Source organism: Choloepus didactylus, chromosome Y (assembly GCF_015220235.1).
Source record: "Choloepus didactylus isolate mChoDid1 chromosome Y, mChoDid1.pri, whole genome shotgun sequence".
NCBI lineage: Eukaryota > Metazoa > Chordata > Mammalia > Pilosa > Megalonychidae > Choloepus > Choloepus didactylus.
The window spans coordinates 33070530-33093848 of record NC_051335.1 but is presented as its reverse complement, the minus strand read 5'-3'; the positions used below and the strand labels follow the sequence as shown (position 1 = coordinate 33093848).

The 23319-nt window shown below is 39.3% G+C and overlaps 1 protein-coding gene and 1 pseudogene across 1 annotated transcript in view; one reads left to right on the top strand and one right to left on the bottom strand.

Annotated features, from left to right (window-relative positions):
• CYHXorf56 (chromosome Y CXorf56 homolog) overlaps nt 1-23319 on the bottom strand; it is a 109653-nt gene that overhangs the window by 50799 nt on the left and 35535 nt on the right. The gene's annotated exons all lie outside the window — the stretch shown is intronic.
• Nucleotides 5998-12459, top strand: LOC119523970 (annotated as a pseudogene).

Sequence of the window (23319 nt, the reverse complement as noted above, 5' to 3'; positions counted from 1 at the left end):
GAATATATCTCAATAAAATGATGATTAAAAAAAAAAAAAAGTCAAATGCATAAAATGTAATGATAAATCAAAGGTTTTGATCTCATAATGTATAAGTATGTAATTTTCCACAGGAACTACATAAAGATGAGGGAATAAAGGGGTATAGATAAACAGTTTGTGTATGCTATTGAAGTTAAGTTGGTATGAAACCAAATGAAATTGTTATAGATTTAGGATACTAAATTTAAGCCCCATGGTAGCCACAAATAAAACATCAGAGAAAATACAAACTTACAGAATCATAAAGTACAATACAGGTTATGGGGGGGGGGGCAGGAGAAATGGGGAATTAATGCATAATGGATGTATCATTTCTGTTTGGGGTAAAGGGAAAGTTCTAGTAATGGATGGTGGTGAAGGGTATTGCAATGTTGTGAATGTGATTAATCCCACTATGATTGGGAGTGGTTGGGATGGGAAGTTTTATTTGTATATATTTTTCCACAATTAAAAAAAAGAGCAACTAAAGAGATGATGACAATTAAATGCAATACATGATCTTGGATGGAATCTAATACAGAAGAAGAAAAGGCTCAAAAAGACATTAGTGAGACATTTGAAAAAAATCAGAATATAGACTGTAAGCTTTATATCAATTTCGTGAACTTGATAGCTGTACTTACAGTCGTTACATAAGTGAATATCCTTGTTGTTTGGAAATATACATGGATATATCATTGTTCAAGGAGTAGGACATATGCAACCGGCTCTCAATTGTTCAGAAAATAGACAGAAAGTGAGAAAGAACAATACCATGAATGTGGCAAAATGTTAAAATTGGTGGATTTAGGTATTTGGGGGAGGGAGTTGGGATATGTTGGAGTTCTCTGTATGGAGTTTATATAATTTTTCAACTGTCCTGCAAGTTTCAAATTATTTTAAAATAATTTTCAAAATATATTTTCACATACACACACTCAACAGAAGTTATCTTTTCATTTCACATTAAGGTGCCTTGTATATATTTCTTTTCTCAGTTTGTCATTTTGTCTTTTCACATTTTTCTCTGTGCAGAAATTTCTGAGTTTTGTGTGTTCAAATCATTCTTTAAGGCTTTCAGGCTTTGTGTTATACTCAGGCAGGCTTTCCCCATTCCAAATTCTTATCTAAAATAAAAATTTCTCTCACTTATTCTAGAACCTACTGTCCCACACCAAATCATTCTTTAAATAGAGGCAAAGTGGCTTCTCCAGACACTTAAAATCTAAACTCCTTAACCTACCCTACCAGGCACCAACTGAGAACATAATCAACTCCCTGGCTCATCTCATACATTTTCTTCCTCTCTCACTATGCTCTAGCCACACCATTCTTCCTTCTGTTCTTGGAACAAACAAGTGCTTTCCCACCTCTGACATTTCACATGTGCTCTTCTCTCTGCCAGGAATGCTCTTCTCACCACTATGCCATAGCTATCCTCTTCTCATCTTTTTTGGTCTCATGTCACCCAGTCAGAAAAGTCTTCCCTGACAACACTTTCTAAGAGATTTTCATGTAATTCTCTTTATCAGCCCTTTATTTGATTCACATAGTTTTCTGTGATCTTAATTATTTTTGTCTGTTTACTAATTTTCTGTTGTCCACTAGATTGTAAGTGCCATGAGATCAGAGACCAGAAGAGACTGTCTTTCTATCTCATCACTCCAAACCCAGAAGTGAGCAAACTCCTGGAAACAAAGTAGACATGTAATAAATATTGGTGAATGAATTCTTTTAAGAATTCAGTTTAGTGAGTAAAATTATAATCAAGAAGGTAAGTTCTTAAATGAAGGAATGTATATGGTATAATGGGAACACAGAAGTGGTAGCAACAAAATCTGTCTGAGGCAGTCAGGTGAAGGCTTCACAAGGAGGTGACATTTGAGCTGACTGTCCTGATAGAAAATGCTATTCCAGGCAAAACAAACATTATGTGGAAAGACAAAACAACACACCATATTCAGGCAATTGCAAACAGTCTGATGTTATTAGGACTTAAACATCAAGGAAGGTCAGCATGATGGTGAGAAACTCCAGGGTTCCATCTTTGCACAGCAACACTGAAAAACCAGAAGGAACTGGAAGACCCAACTTTCTCAGATTTCTAGAGAACAGTTAAAGCATTGCAGTAATTGGGCAAGTGCCAAATCAAGAAAAAGACAATGTAAAGTTGGTAAGAAACCTCATGGAGCACTTACTGGCCCTTCCTCACACGCATCCTAGCTCAGTGTGGCAACAGCCTAGGTTCACAGTGTAGGAACCTGGTGCTGGGTTCCAGAGGGAGCAGAGTAATCCTTATGTACACACTGGGGTGCATTATATCTATACAAACCCATCGGGTTGAAGCAATGATCTAGGATGCTTGTCTCTATCTCACTGGTCTCAGAACTTGCTCTGGTCATAGAAGCAGCTGTAGAGGGATGCTAAAACACCATAAGAAAATTATTAAATCACAGCTTCCTAGGACAAAGGATTGCCCCTTGAGACATATGACAGCACCCTATCCAAGAAAACAGGCTGCAAATTTCCTGGAGGAAGATGGGCACATTTGGAAAGTATCTCTGTAAACAGGGGAACTGAAAAGGCCACAGATGCATGCTCAGAAGAACTGAAAGAACCCTATGCTTTTGCCTCAGTTTATTCTTTAGGCTCGTTGTAAGGCTGTCCAATGCCAAAGACAAAGACAAAATCCTGAAAGTAGCAACAGAGAAGCAAGCATCATGTACAATAAAGCTGCAATAAGATAAAATGCTGATTGTTCATCAGGAACCAGGAGGCAAGCAGGCAGTGGGATGACATATTTAAAGGGCTGAAAGAAAAAAAACGTAAACCAGGAATACTATATCTGGCAAAACTGTCCTTCAGAAAATGAGGAAAGAGATACAAAAATGGCCAATAAGCATGTGCCAAGATTCTCAGTATCATTAGCCATTAGGGAAATGCAAATCAAAACCACAAAGAGATAGCACCTCACACCCACTAGAACTGCTATTACTAAAAACAGAAAATAACAAATGCTGGTGAGGATATGGAGGAACAGGAACCTTAGTACATTATTGGTGGGAATGTCAAATGGTACAGCTGCTGTGGTAAACAGTTTGATGGTTACTCAAAAAGACAAACATAGAACTATCATATGACCTGGCAATCCCACTTCTAGATATATACCCAAAATAAACGAAAGCAGGAACTCGAAGAGGTATTTGTACACCAAAGTTCATAGCAGCATTATTCCAAAAAGCCAAATAATGGAGGCAACCTAAGTGTCCATCAACAGATGAATGGGTAAACAAAATATGATGGAATAGGTCTCTTATTAGCAAATTCTCTCAGCATTTGTTTGTCTGTAAAAAATTTAAGCTCTCCCTCAAATTTGAAAGAGAGCTTTGCTGGATAAAGAATTCTTGGGTGGCAATTTTTCTCTTTCAGAATTTTAAATATGTCATGCCACTGCCTTCTCACCTCCATGGTGATCCAGTTCATTCCACTCCTAGGTATTTAATCAAGAGAAATTAAAGCATGTGTCTATATAAAGACTTATACAGAATTATGCTTTATATATTCTTATATGTTCTTAGCTAGCTTAATTGTAATAGTTATACTCTGGAAACAACCCAAACATACATCAACATGAGAATGAATTTAAAATGGAATATCCATACAATGGAACATTACCTAGTTCCTTTCCTACCTAGGAAAGGAATGACCTCTTCATACACACTATCTTTGAATGAATCTCACAAAATTATTAATCTGAGTAAAAGAAGCCAGCTAAACAATAAGTGTATACTGTATAATTCCATTTGTATAATATTCTAGGAAATGTAAAATAATGTATAGTGACAGATCACTGGTAGCTTGGGTGGGGGATGGGTGTGAGTGGAGGGACAGATGAGAGAGAAGGGATGCAAAGGGGCAAAAGGAAACATTTGGGGGTAATATAAATGTTATCTTTTGATGGTGAGGGTTTCATGGTTGCATATGTCAAAACATCAAATTTTACAATTTAAATATGTGCAGTTTTTGTATATTAATGATATCTCAATAAAGCTATTCAAGAAAAAAATATGATGGAATATAATTCAGCCCTAAAAAGGAATGAAGTTCTGATACATGCTACTACATGGATGAACCTTAAAAGACATCATGCTGATTGAAATAAGCCTGACACAAAGGGGTATATATTGTATGATTTCACATTTATGAAATAGCTAGAATATGCACATTCATAGATAAGAAAGTAGATGATAGGTTACCAGGGGTGGAGGTGAGTAAGAACAGGGAGTTAACCCGTAATAGGTGGAGGGTTTCTGTTTGGGGAGATGAGAACATTATCAAAGTGGATGGTGGTGAGGTTAGTGCAGCAATGTAAATATGATTAATCCCACTGAATGGTATGCTTGGGAGTGGCTGAGATGGGAAAGTTCATGTGGTATATATTTCCCACAATTAATAAAAAAAAAAAGTGAGAGAAAGAGATTAAAGAAAAAAATAACAATTAAATGCAATCCATGATCCTGGATTGGAATAGAAGTGAAAAGACCCAAAAGGATTTTACTGGGACATAGGAAAGAACTGGAATATAGACTGTAAGCTTTATATCAATATTAAATTTCCTGAACTTTATAATTATACTTAAGAATGTTAGGGCAGTGAGGGTACCACAATATTGTTAATGGTGATGAATCCTTCACTGAACGGTATGCATGGGAGTAGCTGAGATGGTGTTCTGGTTTGCCAGAGCTGCTGTTATGCAAAATACCAGAAATGGATAGGCTTTTATAAAGGGGGTTTATTTGGTCACAAATTTATAGTCCTGAGGCCATGAAAGTGTCCAAATTAAGGCATCAACAAGAAGATACCTTCACTGAAGAATGGCCGTCCGGAACATCTCTGTCAGCTAGGAAGGCACATGGCTGGCATCTGCTGGTCTCGGGTTGTGTTTCAGCTCCTCTCTCAGCTCCTGTGCGTCCTTAGCTTAGCATCTCCAAATGTCCTTCTGTTTGCAACTCCAAGCATCTCTAAGCATCAGCAAGTGTCTCTTCAGAAGTCTCTCTCATAGGATCCAGTGATTTAATTAAGACCCACCCTGAATGGGCAGGTCCATATCTCCATGGAGATAATTTCATCAAAGGTCTCACCTACAGTTGATTGAGTCACAGCTCCATGGAAATAATCAAAAGATTAATGTCCACCCTCACAAAATTACATTAAAGAATATGGCTTTGGGGGAGACATAATATATCCAAACCGGCACAGATGGGAAAGATTAAGTTGTATATATGTTCCCTTAATTAAAGAAAAAAGTAACAGCAACTAAAGAGATAATAACAATTAAATGCAATAGATGAACCTAGATAGGATCTACCAAGGGAGGAAAGACACAAAGGGACACTATTGGGACATACAAAAAAATTGGAATCTAAACTATCAGTTCTATATCAATGTTAAATTTCTTGAACTTCATAACTGCACTTAAGGTGGATATATACAACCTACTCTCAAATGTTTTCAAAATGGATGGATGACTGGAAGGAAGGAAGGAAGGAAGGAAGGATAGATAGCAAGAATGATATGGAAAATATGGCAATATGTTAAAATTGGTAGATCTGGGTATTTGGGTGGGGGTATGTTAGAGTTCACCGAATGGGCTTTCTATAATACTTGCAACTGTCCAGTAAGTTTGAAATTATCTAAAAATAAAAAACTTTACACACACACACACACACACACACAGCTGATACATGCGCACCGCAAGCCAATGCCATGTTGGGTCTGTGTGAAAGCCCGCATGGGTGGTACGCTGGGCTGTGACCATGGAGAAAGCTGCGGGGAAGCCTATCCAAGGCAGGGCTATGTCCTAGACAGGGATGCTTTGTCTTGTCTCCAGTTCGATGACAGAGCTGGGCTTTCAGCAAAAAGTTGTGAAGTTATATTTAAGAGAAATGAATAGAAATAACCCATTTTGAGGAAGCCATGGCAAAATCAATTACAAAGCACCGAGTTTGTTCTCAGGAATCTTCAGCATCTTCTCTTTTAGCCACCAGCACCCTGAGTGTTAGTAATTCCACAAACTCGGATGGCTCTTTTCAGTATAAGGATAAATCATACAGCTCTGCTTCTCAGGCTCTACAGGCCTATATTTATGATTTTGATTTAAGCTGAATGCATCATGGTACAAGCACTGGAAAGATTAACTTTTATGAGAGTTCTACTAATATGTCAAAATTCTCCGAGTATATTTATAAATCAGACAATGCTTTTGAAAACCTTGATCAAACAAAGGACTCAAATTCCTTGTCATTCTATAAAAGACAGGCTATTAATGACATAGACTCCATTAGCCTAACAACTGATGATCTATTAAAACTTCCAGCAGATGGATCATTACCTTCTTTCACTTTTGTTGGACCGGGTCACCAAACTAGCAGGAAGAACAAAAGTTGTGCTGGAAGACTAGGTTCATCAGACATTGAAAAGAATTCAGATTTTCAAAAATCCTCCAAACCCATGGACAAATATAACTTAGTTACTCCTGTTGTATATACAAACATAAATGGAAAACAACGTGGCAGGCTTAAAACAAACAAAAATTGTGAACAGGACAATTAAATGGGTTTCTGAATCATCTCTATCTTTCTCCAAGGAATATTCTTTCAAGGACAGTTTAGAACACAATCTTGAAAAAAATGATCCAAGATGGCTTACTAGCCAGAAATCTGACCTTAATGTTTCAGGGATTACTAGTATACCTGATTTCAAATACCCTGCCTGGCTCCACAATCAAGACTTGCGACCTGATACAAATAGTCAAAAGGTTTGTAAAATATTTAAAGAAGGTCAGTGTTCCCCCAAGCATAGCTATCAGGCACAAAGAACTCGACTTATGAATAAATTCGACTGTTCTGAATATTCTTTTGAACTCGCAAACTTTTCGAATTCTTTGAGTGATGATAAAAGATTAGTTAATGAATACAAATGTGATTCTGAATGTAATCAACGTCAATATGAGAATCCACTTCTCCCAGGACAATTCAAAAAGCCATTCAGTGATGACAAAATTGAATTGCTTACCTCGAAGGCCAAGAGAAATCTAGAGCATTCTACTGAAGAATTACTGAGATCTATGAAAAATAATGGCAGTCCTTGCTCTTCAGATAAACATGAAGCAGAATGATCATGGGAAAATATTCCTGTTACTTTCAAATTACTTGTTCCTGTTTATTTTGATGACAGTCCTCAACAAAGCTTAAGGGCAAAACATGCTAAAGAGTTCCTTGAAAACTTTATTAAATAATGATAATCAGACCTGTACCCTTTCTGGAGACAAACATCGTGGTCCTGTTGAAGTCCTGAAACAAATGTCATTTAATCTTCAAGCAGTTCAAGAAAGTTTTAATCAGAATAAAACCACAAAGCCAACAGAACAGATTAAACAGGTTTTAGAAAATGAATTTTCAAAGTTACAACTGAAGGAAAGTATGATTCCTATTACTAAGTCACTTCAAAAGGCTCTGCACCGGACTCGGGCAAGATGGCGGCATAGAGAGGCGTGGAAGCTAAGTAGTCCCCCTGGAACAACTACAAAAAACCAGAAACAACAAGTAAATAATCCAGAATAACTGCGGGGGGACAAACAAGACCATCCACTCATCATACACCAACCTGAATTGGGAGGAATGCCTGAGAACACAGCATAAAATCTGTAAGTAAAACCTGCGGAACCAAGTCGTGAGACCCCCTCCCCCATAGCCCGAGCTGCAAAGCCTCGTGGTGCCGGAGAGAAGCTCTCTCCCAGCGAGCGAATATAGCTCAGCTGAGCTCCAACTGGGGTTTTAAGTAGCGAGTGTGAACTGCTCACTACAGGTACGCATCCCCAAAAACAGACAGAGGCTTTGGGTGACGACTGACCTGGGAGAGCCGGAGGGTCACCTTGGACTGGGTCTGAAGGGGACTGTTTCTTTTTTGGCTCAGTGGAGAAAGCCCCAGTCATTTTCAGTTTCCAGGGCTGTGACTCGGGGAAGGGTGGAGACGGCACAAGCAGAGAATGAGACCATTGAAATGCTAATGACCTCCACCTGGGGGGTCTGTCTTCTCTAGGAGGAAAGGGGTGGGGCCCTTTCCATTCAGAACCAGACCCCAGAGCCTGGGGGAACACGGCCATACCTCCTCACACCAGTCAAGAATTATAGGCTGACAGGCGCCTCCTGCTGGGCAGAAAAGCACAGTGACTTGAGGCATCCAAGGGTGGAGCAATTTTCTAAGACACACCCGCAGGGAAACCAGATACTGAATATTTCTTCCCTCTGGGACCTGAGCCTGTTCTGGTCTGGGAAAACCTGATTTGGATAACCAAGGAAACCATGCCTAGACAACAGAAAATTAAAACCTACACTAAGAAAAACAAAGTTATGGCCCAGTCAAAGGAACAAACATACACTTCAACTGAGATACAGGAATTTAAACAACTAATGCTAAATCAATTCAAAAAGTTTAGAGAAGATATTGCAAAAGAAATAGAGGCTGTAAAGGAAGCACTGGACATGTATATGGCAGAAATCAAAAGTTCAAAAAAACAACTAGAAGAATCTATGAAAATGAAAGGCACAACACAAGAGATGAAAGACACAATGGAAACATACAACAGCAGATCTCAAGAGGCAGAAGAGAACACCCAGGAACTGGAGAACAAAACACCTGAAAGCCTACACACAAAGGAGCAGATGGAGAAAAGAATGAAAAAATATGAGCAACGTCTCCGGGAACTCAAGGATGAAACAAAGTACAATAATGTACATATCATTGGTGTCCCAGAAGGAGAAGAGAAGGGAAAGGGGGCAGAAGCAATAATAGAGGAAATAATTAATGAAAATTTCCCATCTCTTATGAAAGACATAAAATTACAGATCCAAGAAGCGCAGCGTACTCCAAACAGAAGAGATATGAATAGGCCTACGCCAAGACACTTAATAATCAGATTATCAAATGCCAAAGACAAAGAGAGAATCCTGAAAGCAGCAAGAGAAAAGCGATCCATTACATACAAAGGAAGCTTCATAAGACTATGTGCGGATCTCTCAGCAGAAACCATGGAGACAAGAAGGAAGTGGTGTGATATATTTAAGATACTGAAAGAGAAAAACCGCCAACCAAGAATCCTGTATCCAGCAAAGCTGTCCTTCAAATATGAGGGAGAGCTCAAAATATTTTCTGACAAACAGACAATGAGAGACTTTGTGAACAAGACACCTGTCCTACAGGAAATACTAAAGGGAGCACTACAGGGTGATAGAAGACAGGAGTGCGTGGTTTGGAACACAATTTTGGGAGATGGTAGCACAACAATGTAAGTACACTGAACAAAGGTAACTATGAATACGGTTGAGAGAGGAAGGTGGGGAGCATGTGAGACACCACAAGAAAGGAGGAAAGATAACGACTGGGACTGTGTAACTTGGTGAAATCTAGAGTATTCAACAATTGTGATAAAATGTACAAATATGTTCTTTTACGAGGGAGAACAAGCAAATGACAACCTTGCAAGGTGTTAAAAATGGGGAGGCATTGGGGGAGGGATGCAATCAGCATAAACTAGAGACTGTAACTAATAGAATCATTGTATTATGCTTCCTTTAATGTAACAAAGGTGATATACCAAGGTGAATGCAGATAAGAGGGGGGGATAGGGGAGGCATGTTAGACACTTGACATTGGTGGTGTTGTCTGATTCTTTATTCTACTTTGATTTAAGGTTATTTTTCCTTTTGCTGCTTCCTAGCTGTCATTTTTTTTTCCTCTTTCTTTTGCCTCTCTACCTTCTTTGACTCTCCCTCCTGCCTTGTGGAAGAAATGTAGATGCTCTTATATAGATAGTGGTGAAGGTGGTAAACACATAAATGTATGACCATGCAGAAAACCATCGATTATTTACTTGGGATGGAATGTATGGTGAGTGAACAAAACCATATTAAAAAAAAAATGGGTTGATGACAAAACCTCAAGGGCAATATACTGAGTGAAATAAGCCAGACACATTAGGACAATTATTACAGGGTCTCACTGACAGGAACTAATTATAATATGTAAACTCATAGACATGAAATATAAGGTACCAAGATATAGAACGAGGCTTAAGAACGGGGAGTGGTTGCTTAGTATGAGCAGAATGTTGAATTAGGATGAACTCAAATGTTTGGAAATGAACAGGGGTGTTGGTAGCAAGATGTGAGAATAACTAACAGCACCGAATGGTGTGTGAATGAGGTGGAAAGGGGAAGCTCAGAGTCATATATGTCACCAGAAGGAAAGTTGGAGGTCAAAAGATGGGAATGTATAAAACTGAATCCTATGGTGGGCAATATCCATGATCAACTGTACAAATACTAGAAATCACTTCCATGAACCAGAACAAATGTATGACAATACAATTAGAAGTTAATAATAGAGGGGCATATAGGGAAGAACTATATACCTATTACAAACTATATACTACAGTTAGTAGTATTTCAACATTTTTTCATAAACAGTAACAAATGTACTATATCAATACTACGAGTCAACAATTGAGGGGGGTTGGTTAGGGATAGTGGAGGATTAGTTTCCTTTTCTTTTTTTCTTTTTTCATCTTTCACTTTATTTCTTGTCTGGAGTAATGAAAAGTTTCTAAAAATTGAACAAAAATTAAGTGTGATGGATGCACAGCTGTATGAGGGTACCCAGGGGCAAGTGATTGTACACTTTGGATCTTTGGATAATTGTATGGTATCTGAACAATCTCAATAAAAATGAAAAAAAAAATCAATTAAAAAAAAAAAAAGGCTCTGCACCAACATTGAGGACTGACAATTTGGTAGGATGAGCCCTTGATCTTGGGGCATGCCCTTGTGAAACTTCTTGCTGCAAAAAGAGGCTGAGCCTACTTATAATTGTGCCTAAGAGTCTCCCTGTGAGAACCTCTTTGTTGCTCACATGTGGCCCCGCCCCCTCTCTAAGCCCACTCGGCAGGGGAACTCACTGCCCTCACCCCTACGTGGGACATGACTCCCAGGGGTGTAAATCTTCTTGGCAATGTGGGACATGACTCCCAGGGTTGAGCCTGGACCCAGCATCAGGGATAGAGAAAATCTTCTTGACCAAAAGGGGAAGTGAAATGAAACAAAAAATTTCAGTGGCTGAGAGATTTCAAATGGAGTCGAGAGGTCACTCTGGAGGGCATTCTTATGCACTATATAGATATCCCTTTTTAGTTTTTAGTGTATTGGAATAGCTAGAAGGAAAAACCTGAAACTGTTGAACTGCAACCCAGTAGCCTTGATTCTTCAAGATGATTGCATAACTATATAGTTTACATGGTGCAAATCAGTGATTATGAAAACCTCGTGGTTCACATTCCCTTTGTCCAGTGTACGGACAGATGAGTAGAAAAATGGGGATGAAAATGAATGAAAAATAGGGTGGTGTTCTAGTTTGTTAATGCTGCCGTAATGTAAAACACCAGAGATGGACTGGCTTTTACAAAAGGGGGTTTATTTGGTTACACAGTTACAGTCTTAAGGCCATAAAGTGTCCAAGGTAACACATCAGCAATCAGGTACCTTAACTGGAGGATGGCCAATGGCGTCCAGAAAACCTCTGTTATCTGGGAACACATGTGGCTGGTGGCTGCTGCAAAGTTCTGGTTTCAAAATGGCTTTCTCCCAGGACATTCCTCTCTAGGCTGCGTTCCTCAAAAATGTCACTCTTAGTTGCTCTTGGGGCATTTGTCCTCTCTTAGCTTCTCTGGAGCACAAGTCTGCTTTCAAAGGCTGTCTCCAAAATGTCGCTGTAAACTGCAGTTCCTCTCTCAGCTCCTGTGCATTCTTCAAAGTGTCCCTCTTGGCTGTAGCAAGCTTGCTCCTTCTGTCTGAGCTTATATAGTGCTCCAGTAAACTAATCAAGGCCCATGCTGAATGGGCGGGGTCACACCTCCATGGAAATTATCCAATCAGAGTTACCTACTACCTACTGTTGGGTGGGTCGCATCTCCATGGAAACACTCAATCAAAGAATTACAATCTAATCAACACTGATAGTCTGCCCACACAAGATTACGTCAAAGATAATGGCGTTTTGGGGGACATAATACATTCAAACTGGCACAAGTGGGATAGGGGGTGATGGAATGTTTTGGGTGTTCTTTTTTTACTTTTATTTTTTATTATTTATTTATTTTTTTGGAGTAAGAAAAATGTTCAAAAGTTGATTCTTGTGATGAATGCACAACTATATGATGTTACTGTGAATGGTTGATTGTACACTGTGGATGATTGTAGGGTATGTGAATATATCTCAATAAAAGTCTGTTTAAAAAAAAAACTCAGGTACCATTTATCTAGCCTGAGAGACCTGGTTGATGATACCAGTGGGAAACAGTCACTGAAAACATGTAGAGGAAAATAAAACTGTCCAATCAATTGTCACCACAGAACAAAAATGTATTTTTTTTTATTATTACTTAAACTGACAAAGTAATTATAAGCCATACATTATTCTGTGATTGGTTCAAGTATTATATATTTCTAAAAGACCAAACTTGAAAATGCCCATAGGTTTTGTGACCTATCCTCATTTTGTGCCAAAATATCAGAATCTTAACTGGAATGATCCACAAGAGATCCTAACTTTGGTCTTCAGGTCAGCAAATGTCTAATACTCAAAGATGGGGGATTTCTGTTCCTGAAGGTTACATGGACTTAACCTTAGTCAGCATCTTCATCATTTTATTATGTGATTCTCAATAATTAGGAAACTCTTCCTGATTTCTATCTAGAAATCTCTGAAGGTAAACAGACTTTTTGACACACTTTTGAGGAGCTTTAAGGGATATCAAAATTCTTATGGTGTATCTTATCTATATGGAATTCTGTTAATTTTAAGTTTTCATAAATCAAATATTTAGGTGTGCTATATTTGCAAATGACATCAATTTAATAGTGGGGTGATGCAGTGCTAAAACAAATATTCTTTTAGTTTTATGTTGTGAAATTCAAGAGAACCTCCTAATTTAATCCTAAAGTTTTGATTCTATGTAAAGATAGTGTGCCAGTTTGGATATATTATGTCCCCACAAAAGTCATGTTTTAATTCAATCTTGAGGGATATTTGGATTAGGTTTTTTCCATGGAGATGTGACTCACCCAACTGTAGGTAAACATTTTGATTAGGTATTTCCATGGAGGTGTGGCCCCACCCATTCCAGGTGAGTCTTAATTAGATCACTGGAGTCCTTTAAGAGGTGCTTGGGAGCTGACACAGACACTGATGCTTGCTGACGCTTCGAGATGCTTGGAGATGTGGACAGAAGGACATTTGGAGATGCTAAGCTAAGAGATGAAGCCCAGAGTTTGCCCCAGAGAAGCTAAGAGAGGACTCCCAGATGCTTAGAGAGAAAGCCTGTAGAATCAGAAGCTGAAAGCAATGCAACCCAGGAGCAAAGGACCAGCAGACACCAGCCACATGCCTTCCCAGCTAGCAGAGATGTTCCAGATGCCATCAGCCATTCTCTAGTGAAGGTATCCTGTTGTTGATGCCTTAGAGTAGACACTTTTATGGCCTTAGGACTGTAAATTTGTAACCAAATAAACCCCCTTTATAAAAGCCGATCCATTTTTGCTATTTTGCATAACAGCAGCATTAGCAAACCAAAACAGATAGTCTTTATATTTGACAGTTTACAAAACATTATTTTAGGATATTTGGGAATGTAATGTTTTGGTACTGGATTATTCCCCATATTTTAGTTTTGGGGTTAGATCAGACTAGTAAAAACTATGAGATCAGTAGCCAATTGCCTTCTGAAATTTCATAACGAAACTTAAAAGAAGTGGATATGTAAAATCAGAAAACATCTCTTTTTTAAAGCTATTTCATAAGAACTGAGCTTTCTTTAAAGTAGTCAGTAGTCTTCAAAGTTTATCTCTAAGCTGCACCTGAACAGAGCACTATAATTTTGTAGTTTCTACCCAGTGAACTTCTAATAAGCAATAAGTTGAACTTCTAATAAGCAATAAGTGTCTTTACCTGCGGTCGCAGTTGATTCGTCTGGGGGGGGGGGGTGGCGGCCGGTTGCCAAATCCTAGGCTCCCAGGATTGCTCGGAGGGTACCGGCGGCGGGGGCTCTTTCCCGGAGGCGAAGGCGAGGCGGGGGACTTGGCCAGGTCCCCGGCGGGGTGGCGTGCAAAGTATGGAGGGCGGCGAGAAAGGAACAGGCGGGACACGGTTCTTTTAGGGTGAAGAAACCAAGAGAGCTTATTAGGGGAGAGTACAAGCTTATATCGGGCGTTTAGAGGGCGGGGTAGCTGTAGAGGTTAAAGGCTTGGATTGGTTCTGAGAGGGCGAGGAGGTTGATTGAAAAGGGGCGAGAGTTGCTCCGGTAACGGTGTCTGGCAACAATGTATGCGCATTGGTGGTGATGGGAGTTGCACTGGCAACGGGGAGTGTCCGGGCAAGATAAGGGGGTGGGGAAAAGGCGGTTCCCTCCGGCAAGCCTCCCCTAACAGTGGTATTTTGGGTGAGGAAATGGGGCCTGCCTCCGGCCTCACTTTCCCAGGCCCGGGGGGCTGCGGAGGGCGCTGTCGCCCGTGCCCACCACCCTCCCCAGGGGCTGATCAGGTCCCCCAGCCCAGGCCCGCCAAGTTGAAGCACGTAATCAGTGTCCCGCATTTACCAACAAAACTAAAAACTGTCATAAAGCATAACCAATATAGCATATTAAAAAAAGCCCAATTAAAGAATATATTTGTACACAAATACTACATATTAATACTTTACCTATAAGGTAGCATGTTTGCTAGGCTGATTTACTGTCAAAATAACAGGAATTTCTTTGGGTCAAAGAATTTGTTTTTTCTACATTATTAAATTATTAAGGCATTTTAAAAAAACCTTTGTTTTAGCACTGATATGTCGAAGTTTGTAGAGTAAGCCCTGTCTTTTTCTTTTTTTTTTTTCTTGGCCAGTGAACAAGTGCTCTAGTGACTGAATAGCACTGATTCAGTTAGTGCTTCCATTTCCAAGAGCATATCTCCAATACCAAGTCAGATAATAGTTTTATGTTAAAAATATTAAGAAACTTGATTACACTTCCAAAGGAGCATTATTTTTTCCTTTTGTGTTAAATCTTGAAAGGTTTAATTAGTCTTTTACCTAAAAAATCAATTTTATCAAAATGATTAGTCCCAATTTTCTTTTCAAAAGAAATATATGGAAGGGAGTCAACTAAAAAATAAAAAAAAAATCTAAATCATAAATGTGGAAGAAATTCTCTGAAGAACTGATATAATTAATTACATGTGTAATATTTCAGAATTTTTTTTGAGGTTTTCAGGGAAAAAAAGGAGCAACAGTATGGAGATTGGTGATTTAGGAATATGAACTAAAGTAGATAATGAGAACAGTAAGATTTTTAAAATTGCATCATGAACATAAAAGTTGTATCAACCCTTTGTTCTCACTTTTTTAGATATATTAGTCAATGTTAGACAGAAAAAGTGAAGAAATTTTAATAAGACTTTTCAAAATTTTCATAGAGTATGAAAAAACTAAAAAAAAAGCTAAATTCCAAAAATTATCTGAGATCAAGGGATAAAGGTATCCCTGATAGAAGACTCAAGACTTATCAGTTAAGAACTCTACTTCTAGTTTTTCTACATGACAATTCATTTCAGCTTCACAGAGATTTCTGACTGTGCTGGTTTGGATGTATTATGTCCCCCAAAATGCCATTAACTTTGATGCAGTCTTGTGTGGGCAGGAAACGTATTGGTGTTGATTGGGTTGGAGACTTTTGATTGGATGTTTCCGTGGAGATGTGATCACTCAACTGTGGGCGAGATCTTTCATTGGATAATTTCCATGGAGGTGTGGCCCTGCCCATTCAGCATGGGCCTTGATTATTTTACTGGAGTACTATATAAGCTCAGACAGAAGGAGCAAGCTTGCTACAGCCAAGAGGGACACTTTGAAGAATGCACAGGAGCTGAGAGAGGAACTGCAGTTTACAGAGACATTTTAGAGACGGCCTTTGAAAGCAGACTTTTGTGCCAGAGAAGCTAAGAGAGGACAATCGCCCCAAGAGCAGCTGAGAGTGACATTTTGGAGAGAAGCTGAAGCCTAGAGAGGAATGTCCTGGGAGCAAGCCATTTTGAAACCAGAACTTTGGAGCAGACGCCAGCCACATGCCTTCCCAGATAACAGAGGTTTTCCAGATACCACTGGCCATCCTCCAGTGAAGGTACCCGATTGTTGATGCATTATTTTGGACACTTTATGGCCTTAAGACTGTAACTGTGTAACCAAATAAACCCCCTTTTATAAAAGCCAATCCATTTCTGGTGTTTTGCATTCCGGCAGCATTAGCAAAGTAGAACACTGACCAAACTGAAAAACTCTGTCTGCTTGGGATTGTTTAGGGTATATGCCTCTCTAGCTATTTCTTGTAGAAATTTATGAATGTGTGTTATGTATTGTATTTTGCGTTTAACGGTTTATAATAATGTTAAGTTGGTTATTCCAAAATGTTGCTTAAAGATAAATCATGACAAGATTCTTTTTTTCTCATGTTTTAAATTCATGGGATCACTCATAGATTTGAATTTTTGTTTCATTTTTCCTGTCCCACCCTCCACTCTGTATCTCAAAACCCATTTGATGGAAGTGCTATCAAGAAGTGAACCTGCTCATAGCTTGAAAGGAGACAAAAGAAGCAAAAGGCCAATAAAACTGATAATTTTTGAACAACTTAAAAAATATATTGCTTACTGATGATGGAAACTAATGATATGTTTAAATCCTGTCTAAAAGGTATTCCTTTTGTAACTTTGTACAAATACTTTGATGTCTCTGAGCCTCAGAATTTCATCTGTCAAATGAATAATACCATAAGGGTTGCTGTGAAAATAAAAATACCCAGTAAAGAGCTAGACACACAGTAAATGCTAAATAAATGGTTATCATTATCATTTAAAAATAAGAGAAAAGATTAATATATTCCTGGATAAACAAAAGCTGAAGGAGTTAATAACCACTAGGCCTGCCCTACAAAAAATGCTAAAGAAAGTTCTTCAGGTTGAAAGGAAAGGACACCAGACAGTAGCTTGAAGCCATATGAAGAAAAAAATGTCTCTGGTAAAGGTAACTACATGGGTAATTATAAGTGCCAGTACTATTTCATTTTTGGACTGCAACTCCATTTTTAAAATTTCTTATATAATCTAAAATGCAAATGCATAAAAAGTAAATATAAGGAGCAGTGTACACCCTGTCCCTATAAAGAAGGCAGAGTGAGAGGTTTAAGGACTCTGTCCCACCACAGAAGCTTTGAACCACCACCAAGAAATGGCAGAAAGTTTTCTCAAAGGTCCAGAAAACAGTTAAAGGATTACAGTAACACAATAAGTGCCAAATTAAGAAAAAGGCAACTTAGAAGAAGAAGGATCTCGTGGTGTCCTGGCTGGCCCCTCCCCCATCCCTTTACCAGCTCAGCAGAGAGCTAGCCCACACTCCCAGTGCAGGTCCCTAGTCCCAGTTCTGGAGGAAGGAGAGTAACCCATGTGGCATATACTGAGAGCATGTTAGTCAGGTTCCATCTGTCTGGTGGCAGCCTGGGGGACTGAAACAGGATACTCATCACATACTCGTCATCCCAGAACTTGCCTTGCATGTAGAAGGCAATTCACAGAGCTTTCTTACAGAAAGTAGTGGGAGAGCAGTCAAGTCATAGTTGACTGGTGCAATGAATTGTTGGCTGTAGGACATATAGTGCAGTGCCAGGGACTGTGCAGAAACTTTCCAAGGAAAGAGGAAGCCATTAGTATTTGTGTAAATAGGGGAATTCTTAGGGCCACCCGTGCATCCCAAGAAAGACACATGAGCAGAAAGGATTGGGGAAGATCCTGCGTTTTCATCTTGAGCAGCAATTATCTAAACTCGTATGGATAAGCTCTGAAGGAGACTGCTGGCACAGGTCAATGTGAAAAGACTGGGAAAGGTATTTCCTTTTTTTCCTTTTTTTTTGTTAGCTTGGGGCTTTGAACAAAAGCTGTGTCATAACACTAGATGGATACAAGCTTAAAGAATAGACACCTCAGAATCGAAACTCCAGTAAAAACACATCAAATTGTCAAAACGTGCAGATTTCAACAAAATATTATAAAATATATAAAGAAACAGGAAGTGATGGCCCAGGCAAAGTAGAAGATTAAAGCATTAGAAATCATCAGTGATGGAGGCGGGGCAAGATGGCAGACTGGTGAGCTGTATGTTTTAGTTACTCCTCCAGGAAAGTAGGTAAAAAGCCAGGAACTGCGTGGACTGGACACCACAGAGCAATCTGTCTTTGGGCATACTTCATACAACACTCATGAAAACGTGGAACTGCTGAGATCAGCGAAATCTGTAAGTTTTTGCGGCCAGGGGACCCGCGCCCCTCCCTGCCAGGCTCAGTCCCGGGGGAGGAGGGGCTGTCAGCTCCAGGAAGGAGAAGGGAGAATTGCAGTGGCTGCTCTCATCGGAAACTCATTCTACTGATTCAAACTCCAACCATAGATAGACTGAGGCCAGACACCAGAGACTCTGAGAGCAGCCAGCCCAGCAGAGAGGAGACGGGCATAGAAGGAAAACAACACGAGAAGCTCCAAAGTAAAAGCAGAGGATTTTTGGAGTTCTGGTGAACACAGAAAGGGGAAGGGCGGAGATCAGGCCTTGAGGCGCATATGCAAATCCCGAAGCAAGGCTGATCTCTCTGCCCAGGGCACCTTTCCTTAATGGCCCTGGTTGCTTTGTCTATTAGCATTTCAATAACCCATTAGATCTCTGAGGAGGGCCGTTTTTTTTTTTTAAATCCTTTTTGCTTTTTCTAAAACAATTACTCTAAGAAGCTCAATACAGAAAGCTTCAAAGAATTGAAATTTGGGCACGTCAAGTCAAGAGCAGAAATAAGAGAGCTCTGAGACAAAAGGCAATAATCCAGTGGCTGAGAAAATTCACTAAACAACACAACTTCCCAAGAAAAGGGGGGTGTCCGCTCACAGCCACCATCCTGGTGGACAGGAAACACTCCTGCCCATCGCCAGCCCCATAGCCCAGAGCTGCCCCAGACAACCCAGTGTGACGGAAGTGCTTCAAATAACAGGCACACACCACAAAACTGGGCGTGGACATTAGCCTTCCCTGCAACCTCAGCTGAATGTCCCAGAGCTGGGAAGGGGGAGCAGTGTGAATTAACAGAGCCCCATTCAGCCATCATTTGAGCAGACTGGGAGCCTCCCAACACAGCCCAGCAGCCCAGAACTGCCCTGGGGGGACGGCACTCACCTGTGACATAGCACAGTCATCCCTCAACAGAGGACCCGGGGTGCACAGCCTGGAAGAGGGGCCCACTTGCAAGTCCCAGGAGCCATACGCCAATACCAAAGACTTGTGGGTCAGTGGCAGAGACAAACTGTGGCAGGACTGAACTGAAGGATTAGACTATTGCAGTAGCTTTAAAACTCTAGGATCATCAGGGAGATTTGATTGTTAGGGCCACCCCCCCTCCCCGACTGCCCAGAAACACGCCCCACATACAGGGCAGGCAACACCAACTACACACGCAAGCTTGGGACACCAATTGGGCCCCACAAGACTCACTCCCCCACTCACCAAAAAGGCTAAGCAGGGGAGATCTGGCTTGTGGAGAACAGGTGGCTCGTGGACGCCACCTGCTGGTTAGTTAGAGAAAGTGTACTCCACGAAGCTGTAGATCTGATAAATTAGAGATAAGGACTTCAACTGGTCTACAAACCCTAAAAGAACCCTATCAAGGACAGCAAATGCCACGAGGCCAAAAACAACAGAAAATTATAAAGCATATGAAAAAACCAGACGATATGGATAACCCAAGCCCAAGCACCCAAATCAAAAGACCAGAAGAGACACACCTAGAGCAGCTACTCAAAGAACTAAAGATGAACAATGAGACCCTAGTACGGGATATGAAGGAAATCAAGAAGACCCTAGAAGAGCATAAAGAAGACATTGCAAGACTAAATAAAAAAATGGATGATCTTATGGAAATTAAAGAAACTGTTGACCAAATTAAAAAGATTCTGGACACTCATAGTACAAGACTAGAGGAAGTTGAACAACGAATCAGTGACCTGGAAGATGACAGAATGGAAAATGAAAGCATAAAAGAAAGAATGGGGAAAAAAATTGAAAAACTCGAAATGGACCTCAGGGATATGATAGATAATATGAAGCGTCCGAATATAAGACTCATTGGTGTCCCAGAAGGGGAAGAAAAGGGTAAAGGTCTAGGAAGAGTATTCAAAGAAATTGTTGGGGAAAACTTCCCAAATCTTCTAAACAACATAAATACACAAATCATAAATGCTCAGCGAACTCCAAATAGAATAAATCCAAAAAAACCCACTCCGAGACATATACTGATCACACTGTCAAACATAGAAGAGAAGGAGCAAGTTCTGAAAGCAGCAAGAGAAAAGCAATTCACCACATACAAAGGAAACAGCATAAGACTAAGTAGTGACTACTCAGCAGCCACCATGGAGGCGAGAAGGCAATGGCACGATATATTTAAAATTCTGAGAGAGAGGAATTTCCAGCCAAGAATACTTTTTCCAGCAAAGCTCTCCTTCAAATTTGAGGGAGAGCTTAAATTTTTCACAGACAAAGAAATGCTGAGAGAATTTGCTAACAAGAGACCTGCCCTACTGGAGATACTAAAGGGAGCCCTACAGACAGAGAAACAAAGACAGGACAGAGAGACTTGGAGAAAGGTTCAGTACTAAAGAGATTCGGTATGGGTACAATAAAGGATATTAATAGAGAGAGGGAAAAATATGGCAAACATAATCCAAAGGATAAGATGGCCGATTCAAGAAATGCCTTCACGGTTTTAACGTTGAATGTAAATGGATTAAACTCCCCAATTAAAAGATATAGATTCGCAGAATGGATCAAAAAAAATGAACCATCAATATGTTGCATACAAGAGACTCATCTTAGACACAGGGACACAAAGAAATTGAAAGTGAAAGGATGGAAAAAAATATTTCATGCAAGCTACAGCCAAAAGAAAGCAGGTGTAGCAATATTAATCTCAGATAAAATAGACTTCAAATGCAGGGATGTTTTGAGAGACAAAGAAGGCCACTACATACTAATAAAAGGGGCAATTCAGCAAGAAGAAATAACAATCGTAAATGTCTATGCACCCAATCAAGGTGCCACAAAATACATGAGAGAAACATTGGCAAAACTAAAGGAAGCAATTGATGTTTCCACAATAATTGTGGGAGACTTCAACACATCACTCTCTCCTATAGATAGATCAACCAGACAGAAGACCAATAAGGAAATTGAAAACCTAAACAATCTGATAAATGAATTAGATTTAACAGACATCTACAGGACATTACATCCCAAATCACCAGGATACACATACTTTTCTAGTGCTCACGGAACTTTCTCCAGAATAGATCATATGCTGGGACATAAAACAAGCCTCAATAAATTTAAAAAGATTGAAATTATTCAAAGCACATTCTCTGACCACAATGGAATACAATTAGAAGTCAATAACCATCAGAGACTTAGAAAATTCACAAATACCTGGAGGTTAAACAACACACTCCTAAACAATCAGTGGGTTAAAGAAGAAATAGCAAGAGAAATTGCCAAATATATAGAGACGAATGAAAATGAGAACACAACATACCAAAACCTATGGGATGCAGCAAAAGCAGTGCTAAGGGGGAAATTTATAGCACTAAACGCATATATTAAAAAGGAAGAAAGAGCCAAAATCAAAGAACTAATGGATCAACTGAAGAAGCTAGAAAATGAACAGCAAACCAATCCTAAACCAAGTAGAAGAAAAGAAATAACAAGGATTAAAGCAGAAATAAATGACATAGAGAACAAAAAAACAATAGAAAGGATAAATATCACCAAAAGTTGGTTCTTTGAGAAGATCAACAAGATTGACAAGCCCCTAGCTAGACTGACAAAATCAAAAAGAGAGAAGACCCATATAAACAAAATAATGAATGAAAAAGGTGACATAACTGCAGATCCTGAAGAAATTAAAAAAATTATAAGAGGATATTATGAACAACTGTATGGCAACAAACTGGATAATGTAGAAGAAATGGACAATTTCCTGGAAACATATGAACAACCTAGACTGACCAGAGAAGAAATAGAAGACCTCAACCAACCCATCACAAGCAAAGAGATCCAATCAGTCATCAAAAATCTTCCCACAAATAAATGCCCAGGGCCAGATGGCTTCACAGGGGAATTCTACCAAACTTTCCAGAAAGAACTGACACCAATCTTACTCAAACTCTTTCAAAACATTGAAAAAAATGGAACACTACCTAACTCATTTTATGAAGCTAACATCAATCTAATACCAAAACCAGGCAAAGATGCTACAAAAAAGGAAAACTACCGGCCAATCTCCCTAATGAATATAGATGCAAAAATCCTCAACAAAATACTTGCAAATCGAATCCAAAGACACATTAAAAAAATCATACACCATGACCAAGTGGGGTTCATTCCAGGCATGCAAGGATGGTTCAACATCAGAAAAACAATCAATGTATTACAACACATTAAAAACTCGAAAGGGAAAAATCAATTGATCATCTCAATAGATGCTGAAAAAGCATTTGACAAAATCCAACATCCCTTTTTGATAAAAACACTTCAAAAGGTAGGAATTGAAGGAAACTTCCTCAACATGATAAAGAGCATATATGAAAAACCCACAGCCAGCATAGTACTCAATGGTGAGAGACTGAAAGCCTTCCCTCTAAGATCAGGAACAAGACAAGGATGCCCGCTGTCACCACTGTTATTCAACATTGTGCTGGAAGTGCTAGCCAGGGCAATCCGGCAAGACAAAGAAATAAAAGGCATCCAAATTGGAAAAGAAGAAGTAAAACTGTCATTGTTTGCAGATGATATGATCTTATATCTAGAAAACCCTGAGAAATCAACGATACACCTACTAGAGCTAATAAACAAATTTAGCAAAGTAGCGGGATACAAGATTAATGCACATAAGTCAGTAATGTTTCTATATGCTAGAAATGAACAAACTGAAGAGACACTCAAGAAAAAGATACCATTTTCAATAGCAACTAAAAAAATCAAGTACCTAGGAATCAACTTAACCAAAGATGTAAAAGACCTATACAAAGAAAACTACATAACTCTACTAAAAGAAATAGAAGGGGACCTTAAAAG